The sequence below is a fragment of the Pseudophryne corroboree genome, chromosome 3 (genome assembly GCF_028390025.1).
Source record: "Pseudophryne corroboree isolate aPseCor3 chromosome 3, aPseCor3.hap2, whole genome shotgun sequence".
Taxonomy (NCBI): Eukaryota; Metazoa; Chordata; class Amphibia; order Anura; family Myobatrachidae; genus Pseudophryne; species Pseudophryne corroboree.
Window position 1 is genome coordinate 703,566,427 of NC_086446.1, and position 14,404 is coordinate 703,580,830.

At 45.6% G+C, this 14,404-nt stretch overlaps 1 protein-coding gene across 1 annotated transcript in view; it reads right to left on the reverse strand.

Annotated features, from left to right (window-relative positions):
* Nucleotides 1–5,419: 5,419 nt before the first annotated feature.
* Nucleotides 5,420–14,404, reverse strand: part of LOC135057408 (alpha-2-macroglobulin-like) — a 315,880-nt gene continuing 306,895 nt past the window's right edge. The window contains exons 36-37 of the mRNA XM_063963298.1: nucleotides 6,905–6,949; nucleotides 5,420–5,579 (exon numbers count right to left, since the gene is read on the reverse strand). The gene's annotated coding sequence lies outside the window, so the exon portion shown is untranslated. The remainder of the gene's footprint in view (nucleotides 5,580–6,904; nucleotides 6,950–14,404) is intronic.

A 14,404-nucleotide genomic window follows, 5' to 3' on the forward strand; every position in this document is an offset into this window, starting at 1 on the left:
AATTTATAGTAGATTTCAGATTGAACACTCCCCACCCAAATCTAACTCTCTCTGCAAATTTGCAGCTACGATCAGGTCTGAATTAGGCCCTGTGTTCAAATATCGGGAAAATAGGAGAGCTACCTTTGACAATATGTTTATAGATACTGGGGAACCTGCAATACTCATAGATGAAGATTTGGGAGAAGTTATGAATAAATTAGAACATGCATTATTAAAGGACAGTCGTATATGGTATGCAACACGGGTATTGTAAATAAGGACTCGCAGGCAGGTTTTCTGGTTACAACCACAATGTCTTTACTGGCATCAGACACTGTAGCACACCATACACAGGCTTGGGCTTGGTCACACATGTACATACAGAAAAATAAACAAACGAACATAAAAGGTCCTAGCACTTCCCATGCTCACAAGTCATTCTGCTGCAGTGGCTTGCAGCTACACATGCCATGCTCTCCTGGCACGGCCACTGGCCCCTAACAGGCACCAGCGCAATGCATTGTGGCTAAGTGGGATTCTTAAACCTTTCTGCTGCAGTTGACTTTCTGCTGTCTTTGGGAGAGCTGGAAAATCTGGACTTCTATTTCTCCAGCTGCAGTTGTGCACTTTAGAAATCCTGGAATTATAAATCTCCATTGCAGGTGCAGAATGTGCAGGCCTTGTTTTCTTTTCCCTCGGAGGGAGCTGATTCCACCAGAATATGGGCAATTGTGGTGACACACAAGCCCTCTCACCACGTGGGAAACGGTTATGCTAGAAAAATATCTTGAAAACCAAATCATCCCAAAGGGTCTGTTAATACACAAGAAAGCTTCTTTTTCTTCCGCTAATGAGTCTTTCAAACAGGAGTGGAATACATTTTTTAAATCATGCTCATTGGCCCTCATTCCGAGTTGATCGCTCGCAAGGCGATTTTAGCAGAGTTGCTCACGCTAAGCCGCCGCCTACTGGGAGTGAATCTTAGCATCTTAAAATTGCGACCGAAGTAATCGCAATATTGCGATTACACACCTCGTAGCAGTTTCTGAGTAGCTCCAGACTTACTCGGCATCTGCGATCAGTTCAGTGCTTGTGGTTCCTGGTTTGACGTCACAAACACACCCAGCGTTCGCCCAGACACTCCTCCGTTTCTCCGGCCACTCCTGCGTTTTTTCCGGAAACGGTAGCGTTTTTTCCCACACGCCCATAAACGGCCTGTTTCCGCCCAGTAACACCCATTTCCTGTCAATCACATTACGATCGCCAGAACGATGAAAAAGCCGTGAGTAAAATTACTAAGTGCATAGCAAATTTACTTGGCGCAGTCGCAGTGCGAACATTGCGCATGCGCACTAAGCGGAAAATCGCTGCGATGCGATGAAATTTACCGAGCGAACAACTCGGAATGAGGGCCATTGTCTTTAAGTAATTTCATTATAGAGGATAGTAGGCAGGAGCTAAGTAAATTAGAAATTACAGTTCGTTTTAATGATACACAGGAATAATAAGTTAGAGAAAAGGATAGAAAATAACTTGAGAAAAAATGAAAAAGCTCTAACAGACCATAAACTAAAGAAATTCAATAGAGATAAGAGAGTTATAGCAATTATCGAAAAGGAGGAACACCCTATAGGAGATAGTGCATCTATTAAAATACGGGAGCAGGTTTATACCAATAGGAAAGAAAGGAGGAATCAACAACCCCAACAACAGAGACATAGGAGAGATATTCCCATTAAGTATCATCTAAGAAATAAAAATAATTGGTGTGATAGACAAACTAATTGGGAACAGGAACATGCTCCATATCATCAAGTTAAACAAACTGAACAGAGAGGAGACATGTCAGAGAAAAGAGATAGGCAGGTGAATAATTGGAACTGGAAAGAACAGATGGATTTCTACATCAGGAATAGGAGAGGTTTATATGGGAAAAGGGATAGAGCATCAGTATGGAACGAAACTCCCCCTAGACTAGGGAATCATATGAAGAGAGGAGAAATATAAGAACTGAAAGGGAAAGGAATAGAGTTTTTCACCCTTACGGGAGTTGGAAAATGTTACTCCTTTTTCAGGACGGGCGAGGAAGTTTTGGACTATAAAGTAACGAAAAGGGGATGTAGAGGAGGGAATGCAAAGAAAAAAATCTAAGTTAAGGTGGAAAAATAAAAATTGGAATAAAATAAAAAATAAACACGGAAGGAACTGATAACAAGGTAAAAGAAAAGAGTAGGGACATTGAGGAAGGAAGGGTAAAAAATATTTAATTTAAGTAGCCACATTTTGGAGAAGTAAGAAATAGCAGTCCTTGAAAAGGGACTCTGAACCAGTTCTCCACTTTCATTGATCTAAACAAATATATTAGAAAATTGACTATCAAGAGGTTCTTCCTGAGCAAGGAGGTTAAAGAATTGAACAATATACCAGAAGTAAGTTCGACCCTGTTCAAACCCAAATCAGTTTTCAACCTGGTACATTTAGGAGGCAATTTTTTAGAGACTTTTTTTTTAATTAGTACACGATGATATTCAAAAAATATCAACTAAAAAAATTCAGCATAATTTAACATTTAAGGAGAGGCAGACACTTAAATCACTGAGAGAAAATTCAGAGTTGACAAAAAGAAAGAAACGTGAACGGAATGGAGCGGACATCTTATGAGTGGGCATTTGTTACTACATTTAATAGTCAGTACAAGCGTATTGAACACTCCTTGTGCGAGCACTGGAGAATCCTGAGAAAGGATCTTAAAATTGGTCAGAATCTTCCGTTAAGACCAAAATTTATTTATAAAAAAGCCCAGAATTTAGCAATACTAGGAGCGTAATATACGCGACAGAATGTGAATGTGGCTTTTTCTATATTTGGCGGACTTCCAGACCCTTGAAAGTTTGCATCAGTGAACATCTAAGAAATATTAAAGGAGGGCTGGAGGGCTGGAGGCCTTATCCAACAACTTTAGATTATACCATAAGGGTCAGATGTATTAACCTGGAGAAGGCATAAGGAAGTGATAAACCAGTGATATGTGCAAGGTGATAAAGGCAGCAGCCAATCAGATCCTAACTGTTAATTTACATATTGGAGCTGATTGGCTGGTGCATTTATCACCTTGCACTTATCACTGGTTTATCACTTCCTTATGCCTTCTCCAGGTTAATACATCTGCCCCTAAGTGTATTACGGGCATAAAAAGATTCTTAGGGTTACAATGGATTAAGGGACACTAGCGACAAAGAGATCTACTCAGCCAATTAGCAAAGGCAGAAATTAATTCAAATTAATTTGAATTAGGCACTTTAAAGCCAAGGGGTTTACATTTTGATTTCAAAGTGAAATGGTTTCTGTAATGGGTTATATGGATATCTGCACTTGTCACTTTACACGGCACCTTTGAGCACTGTGCACTTTGCCTGCAGAATAAGGAGCATATAAGGAGTATGTTGTTTTTTGTGAATAGATGATGCTTTTAAGACTTGTAAAAAATGTATTTTAATTTATTGAGTTAACTGGGAGAGTGAAACCAATGATTACAAATTAAAATCCCTGGCTGGTGGATTGCGACCTAATTACACAGAGCGACAATGAATTCGAAATGTAAAGGTGATTCCAACAAATACGGAGCCGGGGAAATGAGTGGAAATGACGTTACTATAACAACTGAAAGGAAGTGACGTACCGTCATCATTTGGTCACTTAGACAACCCCGGAAATTGTGCTACCGGAAGTGATTGGTATTGGCTGGGCGGGGCAGGGGTTCATGGGACATGTAGTTTACGATGTATAGGAACCAGCTGCACCCGCCGCCGAAATCAGACGGGGGGAATTTAAATAGGGATCCAGATCTGGCAAGGACATTCACTTTGGACCTTGAAAAAGACCTGTGCTATTGGGGTGAAAAGAGTGGGTAAGTTGTGGAGGAGGACCAGACTGCTGATGACTGGCGTGTGCCGTTGACAGGGATCCAGAAGTAAACTTGCTCAGTTCAAACGAACAGCCAGTAATTGCCATACCATAGCCACTTTAGGAGCCCCACATTGTGGATGTCTATTTGATGTTTTGTGCTTGTGATTTTTAACTTATATTAAAACTGTGCTTCACTATATGCTTTTCCTTTTATGTTGCCTTTCTGGGAAACTGCATATGAGGAACTGAAAGTCTCAATCTATTGAAAAGGAGATGGGGTTATTTGTTTTTAGCGCTTGATGTGTGTCAGTCAACTGGTTGGGACATATGTATATTGGTGAAGGGTTGGAAAGTACCATTATATAACATAACACGCAATATAGCTGCTTTTAAAGGAACCTTTAGTCACTTTTGGATACAAATTTCAGACTGTCTAATCACACATTGCACAGGATGACCAGTTGTGTGGCAGTGCCATATATGGGATATCTGGAGACAGAGAAACGTGTTTTCTAGAAAATGCAGCTTGACTGAAGGACAGTTGCTACAGATGCGTCAATGTGCCATGCAGTGAGTGAGTCGCCATGTTCCGATCAACTCTGCTAGCGTCGGGCTTTTTTTGCAAAAAATGCATCCCAGTTGAAACGCGAAGTGTCCAGGATGCACAAGGAGACCATACTGATTCATTTTATAGGCAACACTTGTATCGTACACTGAGGGCCTAATTCAGCATGAGTTGTAGTTTTGCAAGAAATTGCAAAACTACAAGACATGTCTCTAGCACAGGGGTGGTCTGCCGAGCACAGAGAAAGGCTGCCCCCCACTAAAATACGAGCACATTGCTTTACAGTGATGCGCTTGCATCTTAAGGGTTTCCCCCTGCCTACGCTGCCAAGTTGCGAAGGCAGTTGCCAGGCAACCATGTTTTGGGTCGCATCAGCTGCGTGTGACATTGCGCAGTCACCGAAGCCCACCTCACAAATGGTCCGGACACAGTTACATTATCCGGACCATGCCCCCCAAACAGTGTGTCGACAGCTAGAAAACACTGCGTCGACGCCCTGTTACCGCATGTGAACAGTGGCGTGTGCGCATGTGCAGAAATTGCCAAATAGTGATTTCAGTACTTCTGTGAGCCATGTTGAATCGGCCCTGAGTCTGTATACAAAGCGTAATGGAACTTGGCATAGAAAAAGCTACGGACGCTGTATCATAGCACTTTATATACAGATTAAGAGACTCTGTCCCACACAGATATACAAGTTGTGCATATAAAATTGATCCGCACAGTCTCCTGGTGCATCCTAATCATGTTGCATTGATGGATGTGTTTTACGATTCCATATAATAAAATAAATATAAAAAAGAAAATGTAGAACTCCAGGAGTCACATTGCGGGCATCTCCGTGAATTGAATCGCCCCCTTTATTAATGACCTCTCTTTAAAAGTCAAAAATGGTGAAAATACAGTTAGCACCATAAACCGTAACTGACATCTAGTGACACCAATGAATTACACATAAAGGGGATGGAAAATATGTTTTATTTGCTTAGTAAATTTTACGACTGGGTGGAAAAAAGTTAGTCCCAAATCTGGGCTAGTCCTTAGACATCTCTTTATCTGATCACCGGTCTGCTCATGTTTCTTCTATTTGCTCCATTGTAATTTTGTTACTCCTTTCTAGCCTCATCTAAATAAAAATTATAGAACAATCATTAGAAAAAAACAACAACATTTTACTAAAAGCCTCCCCTGTAGATGTTACCATTGGGTCTGAGATCCAGGAGACGTCTGCTCATCCAGAGGCTGATTCTAAGTCAGGAGCAATGCAAAAACAAAAAAAGCATGTAACTGCTCTGGGACAAACCATGTTGCAATAAAAGGGGTGTAAATACATTTGATATTTCTGGGTGCTTTTGCTAGACAGCTTTATAATTACACTGCAATTTAGATTCGAGTTTGGGCACACCATAGACAAACACAGGCTCGGGTTTCCAGTTGCCCAGAAACACCCCTTCCCCACAGCCTGGCTAGCGGCCACTACATGCAGTATAAAGGACAGAAGGGAGCTGTTGCATATGCCCAGTGGCAGCAGATTTTCCTACCAAGTCTGCTGTGTGTGTGTCTGTGGATCTGAGTGCTCAGTCATCGCACAGAGAGAATCTGGTAAGTGGCTTACTGTGATCATTGGGCCCACGTATGTCTGAGGAACTGTACAAACATCTGGAAAACCAGAAATCCTGCTTTTGCACCTGCACACCCCTCACAGAAGTAACTCTCTCTGCACATGTTACAACTGCTCCACCTGCAGAGCAACATGGGTTTACCAATTGTTTACTTTCTCTTTATTGCTTTGCTCCAAACTCAGAATCAGCCCCCCAGAGTGCAGCTATCTAACACATCTGGAAGAAGACATTTACGGCAAAATAAAATAGGATCCGAGTTTTTCTAGGAGTATGAACCTACTTTGTTCCGAAACTAACAGTATGTAATAGGCTATGAGTTGGAGGGTGTGAGGTTATCTGAAATGCGAGTACAGGCGAGTTTGAGGGTAAACTTGCAACTTGCAGGCTTACCTGCCATACATTGTTGTATGTTTACTACATGTTAATTACATGCTCATCATATCATCAACCTGAAACTGAGCCCATGGGAACATTTGTAGGAGTGAAAAAGGACTAATACCCAATCCTGACTCCACTGAGAGGAACGTATCGTATATGCTACATTACATGTCGTATGTTCATTAGCGCTTAGGGTTTTTGACCCTCCAACCTTTTGCATGTGTAACATTTCAGAGCCTACCCAGCCCTTTTGTCAAGGTGTCTAATCCTTTCTGAATTCGGTAATATGCTTTTCAATACAATTCAAGCATTTGCATAAGACTTGGAGTGCAGCTGTTTTCTTCTCCTGGGTGTGTGTGTATATTTATTATAATTACTTTCACTTAGCCACAATATTAATTACAGTATGTGACTTATACCCATGCCAGACTGCCAGGTGTGTATTCTGTACCTTTTGAACTGCAGGGGGCATCGTACTTTGTTATGGCAAAATCATCTGAAAGTAAAAAAAAAACAAGCATATACTTGGATTACAAATGTGGTTCTATCAGTTAGAAATGAAATATACTACATATCTCTATAAATTCAAACAGTGTTAGGTTCCTGGTGCTCAGAACAAGGGAGATGTTCATGAAGTGAGTCCAGAGCACCAGGACGGAATGCTGGGAAAGGGGAATGGAAAGGGAATAGCCCCTGGCGCCCTAACTCTGTTGTCTCACCCGTGCTATCGGAAATCCCTTGCGAGACTATGGTTTCTTGAGCCCTTGGCAGCCACGTTTGAAGGGCGGATTATGTCTGCCCAACTCCGGTGCCCCCCGGTCTTAATGAGAGACAAAGGGAAATCCGAGGCAGAATGATAACAAGAGGACCTCTAACTAAGCAAACAGGCCAGGGGCTACAAGCTAACTAAAAACCTAAAGTATGTGCGGTGAAACCGCCAAAGGAAAAGAACAACAAAGGAAATGCTGATCACACGCCGACACAATACCTTTGTGTACCGGCGGTGACAGCATAAGCAGAACCCTCTGCAAAACACCAGGGACAGAAACAATAATGGAATACAGCGGCCTAGGCCAACGGACGCGGGAGAGTCGCTACTCACGGAACCGGTACGAATACTGGCAAACGGACAGGAACTTCTAATGCTGCCGACACAGACTCTCAGAACTGGAGGACAGGCAGAATCCCAAACGACAGACCGGTGGACACCAGGAAGCCAGAAGACTTGACCAGGGACAGGCAAAGCCACTGGAACTCAGGGCAGGAATGCCTCACCGCAGGACACGGGATCAGACACAGGAATTGACACAGGGACTGACACAGGAATCAACACAGAGACTGACAGGAACCAGCTCAAACTTCAAGCAAACTGCAAACCAAGGAATATCACCAGCGTCTGTGAATTGCAGTCAGCCAGCATATAACAGAGAGGCCTAATTAATAATCCCATGCAGCTGCCCTGTTGCATGATTCCAAACTGACAAGATGCAATTAGCAGCCAGGTGAGGCTGAACACATGGGAACAAGCTGCAATTACACAGACTCACCAGCGGCAGCAGACAAGAGTATTCTAGAACAGAGCAACAGGAAATCCTGGCATGCAAGACAACTTTATAAACATAAAATAGGAATGAACCACTACCTGTGGTTCATAACAGTATCCCCTCCTTAAGGGTGAGCTCCGAGCACCCCATGACACCCACGGGGAACATAAACAGAAGTATAACATGAAATACAGAACAAAACTGCAAAACAGGAATGAGCCACAGCCGTGGCTCATAACATTACCCCCCCCCCCCTTGAGGAGGGGTCAAAAGACCCCAAAATTCAGACTATACAGAACAAGGGATACAAAAAAAAAAAACCTGACACACTGGTCTAACAGACAAGAAAACAAAAAACAAGCTGTAGCAACAACTTGTAACAGTGCCCTCCCCTTGATGGTGGCCACTGGACACAAGACAAGGAAAAAAAAAAATCTCTTTTTTTTTTATCAAGGCAAGAGTCCAAAATTATTTCTTTTTCTTCTTCTTCTTCTTCTTCTTCTTCTTTTTACAAAGCTCTTTAGGTCTGACCAAGGTAATTCCCCAAACATTGTCTGAACTGATGGTACCACCCAGCAAGGCTGCGTTCAAATCAGAGACAGGTCTCTTACCCTTGGGAGCTGAACTTTCTGGTAAAGTACTATTATTAGAAGAAAAAGTCAAAAAAGCACATCCTGCAGTCAAAACAACGGGCTGGGACTCTTGTGCCGAGTTTACAGTATTTGGTGGACTCTCAGCAGACAAGACGGGTGACTTAGAGGAACCTGAACCAATTTCTTTGGAACCGTATCTTTTAACAATTGCATCACAGAATGCTAGGGGATCCTGAAGAATGGGATCTTCAGCTTTCATTAGGCTGGTCGCCCACTCAGAAGGCTCTCCTCTAAAAGAATAAATCAGATAGAGCCCAAGGTTTTCTGAAGTGATGCCCAGAAATGGTCTAGACAACATAATAGTGTAATAGTGTTTGAAAAGCGCCAGAAATTGGGCGAAGTCCCCATCAAAGGTTATGGATGTTGAGATATCAGAGTCAGGATCTGTTTCCTTCTCATCTGACTGACTGGAGTGCTTTGCTAGGACCTGGTCACTATTGACCTTACTCGAGGCTGAGACTCTCTGAACCCCACCCGGGGCTGAGACTTTCTGAACCCCACCCGGGGCAGTGACTTTCTGAACCCCACCCGGGGCAGTGACTTTCTGAACCCCACCCGGGGCAGTGACTTTCTGAACCCCACCCGGGGCAGTGGCCTCCGGGAACCCCGCTGGGGCAGTGGCCTCCGGGAACCCCGCTGGGGCAGTGGCCTCCGGGAACCCCGCTGGGGCAGTGGCCTCCGGGAACCCCGCTGGGGCAGTGGCCTCTGAGAACCCCGCTGGGGCAGTGGCCTCCGAGAACCCCGCTGGGGCCAGCACCTCGGATTCTTTTACTGGGACCGGGCCGTTGGCCTCCCTGACTGGGATCGGGCCATCGGCCTCCCTCTCTGAGTCGATAATTATCGAAAGTTCTCCCGGGACTATGACTTCCGGGACTTTTGCTGAAGCAATAACATTCAGATCCTCCACTAATGCTATGCTTCTTAAGTTCTTTCCTGGGGAAGCGACTTCTAGACCCTTCTTTGGGGCTGCGTCTCTCGAGACCCCACTTGGGGATATTACTTCAAAGATCCCTTCTGGGGTTTTGCTTCTCGAGTTCCCCTCAAAAACTATGGTTTTAGAGACCCTTTCTAGGGTTGCGCTTTTCAAGTCCCTACCTGGGGTAACAGCTTCTGAGACCCCTTCCGGTATGGACACCTGAACTATAATATTTGATGTCCCTCTATAAGCTAGGGCATCGGGTACCGCTCCAGCACTCTGGGCATCGGGTACCGCTCCAGCACTCTGGGCATCGGGTACCGCTCCAGCACTCTGGGCATCGGTTACCGCTCCAGCACTCTGGGCATCGGGTACCGCTCCAGCACTCTGGGCATCGGGCACCGCACCAAGAACCTGGGCTACGGGCACCACTCCAGGACCCTGGGCTACGGGCACCACTCCAGGACCCTGGGCATCGGGCACCACTCCAGGACCCTGGGCATCGGGCACCACTCCAGGACACTGGGCATCGGGCACCACTCCAGGACCCTGGGCATCGGGCACCACTCCAGGAACCTGGGCATCGGGCACCACTCCAGGAACCTGGGCATCGGGCACCACTCCAGGAACCTGGGCATCGGGCACCACTCCAGGAACCTGGGCATCGGGCACCACTCCAGGGACTTGCAACTCCGCTTCCACAGGAACCTCAAGAGAGGAGAGAAACATTCTCTTTTGATTCCTGAATCTATAATGGGGCTCCCTTGCCCAAGGACCCCAATTATAGGACAGAGAGCTTTTTTGTGTGGGTTGTGTGACAAGTACCTCTGCCACAGTAGAGACAGGAGTAGGTCTTGTATCATGACTCAACTTGGCCAGAGGGCAAGACTCGTCACCACACTTTGGCTTGCGCAACTCACAGGTCTGCAGATAATGGCCTAAACCCCCACAATATAGGCATAAGTTTAAGTTTCTGCGACGCTCCTCTTCTGAGAGCCTGGGCCGCAGAAAACTTTTAAACCTTTTCTCTTCAATTAAACCAGAGGATTCTCTTGTCACCATACTGTGAACAAGAGTCTCTTTAGAGATAGATGTACTCTCAACGACTTCTGGCAAAATGAGCAAGATTTTAGTCAGAAGGTTTTGCAGTTGCTTTAGGGATTGCTGCAAAACTTCTAGTCGCTCTGGTCTCAAAGCACTGAATACAGAGTTCAGGGCTGCGAGAGATGCCTGCAGGGCTTGCATAGTAGATATAGGAGGATTTAAAACTAGACCAGACAAGACAAGGCAAGGCAAGGCAAGGCAAGACTAAATTTTGCTAAACAAAACAAGACTTTTTTTTTTTTTTTTTTAAACACCGGCCTGGATTCTAAACACCGGACTGGATTCTAAACACCGGACTGGATTCTAAACACTGAATTCTAGACAGGACTGGATTCTAAACACCGGATTGGATTCTGCACACTGAATTCTAGACAAGACTGGATTCTAAACACCGGATTGGATTCTGCACACTGAATTCTAGACAAGACTGGATTCTAGACTAGACACTGGACTGGGCCAAAAAAGAAAAAAAAAATTATTTCTTTTTTGTGGTATGGCTGGTGATAATGTTAGGTTCCTGGTGCTCAGAACAAGGGAGATGTTCATGAAGTGAGTCCAGAGCACCAGGACGGAATGCTGGGAAAGGGGAATGGAAAGGGAATAGCCCCTGGCGCCCTAACTCTGTTGTCTCACCCGTGCTATCGGAAATCCCTTGCGAGACTATGGTTTCTTGAGCCCTTGGCAGCCACGTTTGAAGGGCGGATTATGTCTGCCCAACTCCGGTGCCCCCCGGTCTTAATGAGAGACAAAGGGAAATCCGAGGCAGAATGATAACAAGAGGACCTCTAACTAAGCAAACAGGCCAGGGGCTACAAGCTAACTAAAAACCTAAAGTATGTGCGGAGAAACCGCCAAAGGAAAAGAACAACAAAGGAAATGCTGATCACACGCCGACACAATACCTTTGTGTACCGGCGGTGACAGCATAAGCAGAACCCTCTGCAAAACACCAGGGACAGAAACAATAATGGAATACAGCGGCCTAGGCCAACGGACGCGGGAGAGCCGCTACTCACGGAACCGGTACGAATACTGGCAAACGGACAGGAACTTCTAATGCTGCCGACACCGACTCTCAGAACTGGAGGACAGGCAGAATCCCAAACGACAGACCGGTGGACACCAGGAAGCCAGAAGACTTGACCAGGGACAGGCAAAGCCACTGGAACTCAGGGCAGGAACGCCTCACCGCAGGACACGGGATCAGACACAGGAATTGACACAGGGACTGACACAGGAATCAACACAGAGACTGACAGGAACCAGCTCAAACTTCAAGCAAACTGCAAACCAAGGAATATCACCAGCGTCTGTGAATTGCAGTCAGCCAGCATATAACAGAGAGGCCTAATTAATAATCCCATGCAGCTGCCCTGTTGCATGATTCCAAACTGACAAGATGCAATTAGCAGCCAGGTGAGGCTGAACACATGGGAACAAGCTGCAATTACACAGACTCACCAGCGGCAGCAGACAAGAGTATTCTAGAACAGAGCAACAGGAAATCCTGGCATGCAAGACAACTTTATAAACATAAAATAGGAATGAACCACTACCTGTGGTTCATAACAGTATCCCCTCCTTAAGGGTGAGCTCCGAGCACCCCATGACACCCACGGGGAACATAAACAGAAGTATAACATGAAATACAGAACAAAACTGCAAAACAGGAATGAGCCACAGCCGTGGCTCATAACAAACAGAGGCATCATTTGAACAGCAGAAAAGAAAAAATTCTTAATTTCTCTTATGTCCTAGAGGATACTGGGGTCCACATTAGTACCATGGGGTATAGATGGGTCCACTAGGAGCCTTGGGCACTTTAAGAAATCAATAGTGTGCACTGGCTCCTCCCTCTATGCCCCTCCTACCAGTCTCAGTTTAGAAATTGTGCCCGGAGGAGCCGGTCACGCTTAGAGAAGCTCCTGAAGAGTTTCTACATTTATTTTCTGTTTGTTGTTTTACAGGCATTGCTGGGTAGCACCAGCCTGCCTGCTTTGCGGGACTTAGGAGGGAAAACGGCCCAACGTCCTAAAAAGTTAATGGTCCCGTTTCTCTGCTGACAGGACACTGAGCTCCTGAGGGAGTCATTCGCAAGCCCCACCACGGCGAGCGTACCCTCCTGCAGCACGCCGCCACCCCTAAGAGAGCCGAAGATAGAAGAGTGGTGAGTACAGCGCCGGCGTCCCGGTTAGCGGGTCGCTGGCAGAAATGGCGGCATGAGGGTTGGAGCACAGCGCTGACATGCAGGCTGCGCTCCAGGGGCTCAGGATGACATGCGGCTGTGTCCCCCCCGCTGTAAGGGGCGCGCTATTTTCCCTCTGCAGCTCATACTGGCAGGCATCACAGGGACGCGCAGCTCCTCCAAGAAAACTTCACATCTCCTCAGAGGTACCAAGGGGTCATAGTAAGGAGGAGTAGGTTGTAGTATACTAAGTCCTCTGAAGGGATTTAGTGCGCCAACCCAGCTGTGTTTTTACTCAGCTACAGGGGCGCGGTGTGGCTGGCTCCTATTTCTCTGTCTCCCTGCGGGCTTTGTGTAGGTTATACTGTGTTTCACCTTCTGTGTGTGGGTGTGTGTGAGTCCCTTCGCATTACCATGTCCAGGGACTGTGTGTCCTGCATGGCAGATTGTCTGTCCTCCCCTGGGGACTTGCTACCGTGTACCCAGAACAGTACACATTCTCAGGCTAGTGGGTCAGAACCCTCATGGTTAGATTCCATAAAGGGGATGATATCTACTATTTCTGCTAAATTAGTCCATACTAACAGGGCCGTCTTTTCGTATGGGCTCAATGGGCTCTTGCCCAAGGGCCCCAGGAGTACCAGATTTTTGACAATCGGCACTGGGGAACCGGAGATATCCAACTTGAAAGCAGTGGTCCCCATCCAAGCCTGTTAATTGCTCTTCCCAGACAGATATCTCGGGTTATGTCTGGTTTTTCTGAGGGTATAATCCAAAATCTGTGACTCTCCCCTTTTGGTGGACAGTGGCAGCTTGTCTCTACTATGCCCAGAACCAGAGATATCAGCCTTCAAGCAGCTGGTCCCTGCTCCAGCTCTATACGCCTAATATGCAATTTTAGATTTTCGTTGGTGAATTGCTCTGGCTCCTGAACTCTGATCCCCAAGTCCCCAGGACCTTCTGAAAGGTGGGACTCTCTAGTTTTTTTTATCCCATTCAAAGCTAAGAAATATATTTTCAGAAACTTGAGCTGCCCTCCCACCGGAAAATGATAAATATTAAGCCCACTCCACTATCCACCCCTCCCCTATGTATTAAACACCCCTACCACCCTGGAAGTCATGTACCAGGGCTTCTTCATTCAGCCCAATGCCCCCTTCTACAGTTTAGCCCCATCTGTGCAGTAAAGGAATAATTAGCAGAAATTTCTGTTCCTGGGGCTTAATTCAGAGTTGATCGCAGCAGCAAATTTGTTAGCAATTGGGCAAAACCATGTGCACTGCAGGGGGGGCAGATATAACATGTGCATAGAGAGTTATATTTGAGTGGGGTGTGTTCAAACTGAAATCTAAATTGCAGTGTAAAAATAAAGCAGCCAGTATTTACCCTGCACAGAAACAATATAACCCACCCAAATCTATCTCTCTCTGCACATGTTATATCTGCCCCACCTGCAGTGCACATGGTTTTGCCCAACTGCTAACAAATTTGCTGCTGCGATTAACTCTTAATGACTCCCCGCCCCCAGGTCCTACATGCTGAGCTGATG